Genomic DNA, 4,081 nt, shown 5'->3' with positions numbered 1-4,081 from the left:
AAAGCATGTTCACCCTGTGTGTTTTAAATAACAATTTTTAAACCTGATGTGAAGAAACCTTAAGTGTGTGTGAGACTCGTGGCTGAAGTGCATTTTCTGTAGGGCTCCAAGCATCCTTAGAAGTTTGGGCTGCACAGCTTATCAGCCGCAGAGCATCTCTCGGAGTCTCAGTGTTGTTAATCAAGATAGATGGCACAGCAGTTAACGCTGCTGTTAGTAAGACCCTGGCAAAGATTAGAAGGTTATCGCACAGATATAAACAGGAGCTCTGGGATTCCTATCTACCGTATGAAATTAACAACTAATAGGTATCTCTCTTTGATAGTTGATTTGATGGAGTGTATGTGGATAAAAGTCAACAAGTGAACAACTTGATTGTCTGCTGAATTAATAGAATGGAAGAACTTTAAATGGTTCTGAAAGCTAATTTGATTCAGACGCCTCCGTGAGGTTCCAACTCTTTTGTGAAACTGGTAAATAAGATGCTGGCAATCCACTCTGAGGGGAAACGAGAGCATTAGCAGCTTCTGTCTTTGGAGTGAAAGCAATCATATGTAATTCCTTCTTTTCAAGGAAGCAGCCTGAAACTTAGGAGTGTGTTCATATTATACTCCAAATAAACACTGGAAATTAAAGTAGAGAGAGATGGCCCTTTGGATTGGCCTTCACAGCGCTTCCTGTTTCCATCTCTCTCTTGCATTTGTCTTGACAGACATTCGATTTATTTGCATTTACCTCCTTAATATTTTTCCTTTTTTAGGCCCATTTAAATTCCAATTTCCAATAGTACTTGGCTGTTTCAACCCCTGGTGGCAATTTTTAGATTCTGAGATGGTATTTAAAACACAGAACAAGGGAGAGGCAGTGGCTGCAAAGGTTCAACTCCAGTGACCATTAAGCTCCAACCACTCCAGTTTTGGGAGGAGTCAACACATTGTTGTCCTGATATAATTTCTTCTCACTTGAACTTCTCCTGAATAGACCTCAGGTATCCCTCACCCACAAGACAAAAGCTCTTCCCCGAGACAGCTTTGCCCAGCTATCAGTGTGCCACGAATACTTACCTCAAGACTGACACAGAAGCCTCTGTTTGTCATCCAGTGTGTCCCACTCCCATCTGCACTCAGTTGAGCAGGCACACTGGCTCTCTGGCTTTCTCCCTTCTGGATTATAAATAACATAACGGAAGCACTGGCTATTCAAATGTCACTTACCGTGCCTAGCAAAGAGCCTGGCATAGAAATCCCCTTAAACACTGTTGATCACATGACAACCGAGAACAAGGAAGAAGCATTGCAGAGCAAATTTGCTTTACGGTCCAGCGGAGCCCACTGGGGCGTCCTCCAGAAAGGAAGTGTGAACTGTGTGATGTAATTGATACAGTCCGTTTGCATCTGCCTTCCACATCAGGCTCCTGGTATCTTTAGGAGTCTCCCTCCAGATGCTTCCTCCTTGTACGGCCGTGTTTGGGCAGCCATGTTAGGGGCATTATGCTTACAGCTTTTGATGTTGCCAAGACATGTACAAGTAACATTATGTGAATGCAATAGATTGTATTTGGGAATATATGTGCACATATGAATACATATTTGATGAAAAAGAAGAGGCCATGAATTTGAAGGAGAGCAGGGAACAGCATATGGGAGCATTTGGAGGGAAAAAAGAAAAGGGAGAAATGTTGTAATTAAAGTACAGTGTTAAAAACAATCAAAGGCTACTAAAATATATTTATATAATACAGAGAAAGTGCTTCATGGAGTTACATATTTGAGAATTAATTTTTAGAATTATTATTAATTCTGAAAACTTCCAGCTCCATTTCTATTTTTCTCTTAAAAAAAAAACTATCATCTAGCTTGTCCATGCAACTTTAGTTAACCGATCCTTATTTCTTAGTAAGTTTAAAATAAAAATAATAACTATTTGGGAATATATGCATATACAAACACATCAAATAATTATTTCTTAAATTTTAGTATCTCTTTGATTCTAGCTAAAACAATACAGGAAGGTGATGTCAAATGATAAAAGCAGAATTCCTAACAGTTTGCATGGTCTGACCCCTGTAGAGCCACTTCTGATATCAATCTGTTAATAATAAAAGGTGAGGGAGGAAGGCACCCAAATGTCAACCACGATAACCTCTAATCTGCACATCACTTCCCTGTCTTCTTCCCTCTGTATTTTCTAAGCTCTTAAAAGCAATAATTTGGGAGCTGAGATCATAGCTCAGGAACCCATTGCCTAGCATGTATGAAGCTTGGGTATTCATCCTCAAAACCAAACACACGAAAAACAAGATCATGGTTGCATAATATTTCTGTTTTACTTGAGCCATTTTTACTTGAATTTCTAAGTAGTTATTGGTGTGTTGTACATACTGAAAACGTCCTTCATAACTCATATTCCCAGGTCACAGAGGTCCTGATAATTTCCCTTTTGCATAAAAGGAACTTTGTCTTGGCAGCAGCCTATGGTAGTGAAAATTCTGCATTTTTCCATCTCCTTATTTGATGCTCTTGAAGTATTTTGGTTATTCTGGCTGCCTCCTGTGAAAGGAAAAAATAGAAAATTCCATCTACTCCAACTCCAAAATATTTCTGTATTCTCTGACAAGCGCAAGGAACGTTAGTTACTTCCGGGGTTTGTGATAGTCCAGGAGGCGATCTTGGGTCCTAGCAGTGAGGAGGGAAGAGTCTTGGGCAGAAGTGACTACCACTGCCTGAAGAGGAGGGAAGGTGTGAACTGGACGGTGTGGCCTGGCTTGCACAAGTGAACAGGATGTGCAAGTGGCTGGCTCCTCGGGAACCATTTTAAGCACAGCAGTTTCCAGAACCTGGATCCAGAACCTCTTTTTCCCCTCATCAGCCCTCAGCTCTTCAACTGAAGATTCTCTAATCACAGAAATTCGGTTAATCTTCATCTCTGGGGAAGAGAAGCTTCGAATCTCTAATTATGTAGACAATGAGATGAGTGAATGTTGTTATCATACAGCATAGTGGCTCCCCCACTCTTCTCTTCTCTTGGAAATGTTAAGGAATCTCCTACGGGAGTCACGTGACCCAGCACACTGGTGAGGACCTCAGAAGTTAGTGTCTGGCCTTGAGCCAGTAGCCACATAGTCACTACACTTAAACAAGGATGAAGCTCAGACACACTGATTATAGTTGACAGTCTACCTCTCAAACAGAGTAAAGACTTGTCAGACGAGAAAATGATTTAGGAACACCTCTTAGACACATGGAATTATAAACCTCTTGCCTGATAAGAGGTCTTTACAATTATCAGATTCCTAGAATTATTGAGCAAAAACAGAACTAAGAAAAAATCCAGTTAAACACACAAATCATACAAAGAAGTCATGCAAAAGTCAGATGTGAAAACCCAGGGTGTGAGTTTGTATAACTCTCGGCATAAAATATGGTCTTTTATTATAAGCAACACATGTATACAGTCAGAGTTTGAAATTTACACATAGTTCAAATACTCTGAAGAATTTGCTACTCAAAGACTACTCTCCTAAATCATTCTGTGTGTGAAGAGTATTTTATCCATGATTTATGGTTTAAAGATTTTCAAAATACTCAAATCAGATACATCAAAATAAAGCCAAATTTTATTTTTCCTAATGAAATGCAATAAGCTACCATCATTATGAACTATTGTCTAGTGTATGAGTTTTCTATATTTCATATAAAAATGTTTATTAGAAATCACATGGTTATAGCTTTAGTCTAAATCTCGTGGTCATTATTAGCACCTAATTCATCTGACTGACTTCACCAAAAAAGAATAAACTGGAATCCACAATATCAATGTTACTAAAAACACTCAAAACAGAAAAAGGTTAGTGCTCCAGAAGAGGAACTGACTCTCTGCACTAAGACGTCAATGAGTCATTTTCCAGGCTGGCAAGATGGCTCTGTTGGTGAAGGTGGTGGCATCCATGCTTGGTAACTTGAGTTTGGTCTGCAGAACACACATGATAAGAAGAGACAACTGACTTCCACACTATTGCGCCTATCTGTAGTGGCTTGAATGAGAATCCCCTCTCCACCATAGGCTGATATGTTTGAATACT

This window comes from Rattus norvegicus, chromosome 7, assembly GCF_036323735.1.
Source record: "Rattus norvegicus strain BN/NHsdMcwi chromosome 7, GRCr8, whole genome shotgun sequence".
Taxonomy (NCBI): domain Eukaryota; kingdom Metazoa; phylum Chordata; class Mammalia; order Rodentia; family Muridae; genus Rattus; species Rattus norvegicus.
This window is presented reverse-complemented; position numbering follows the sequence as displayed.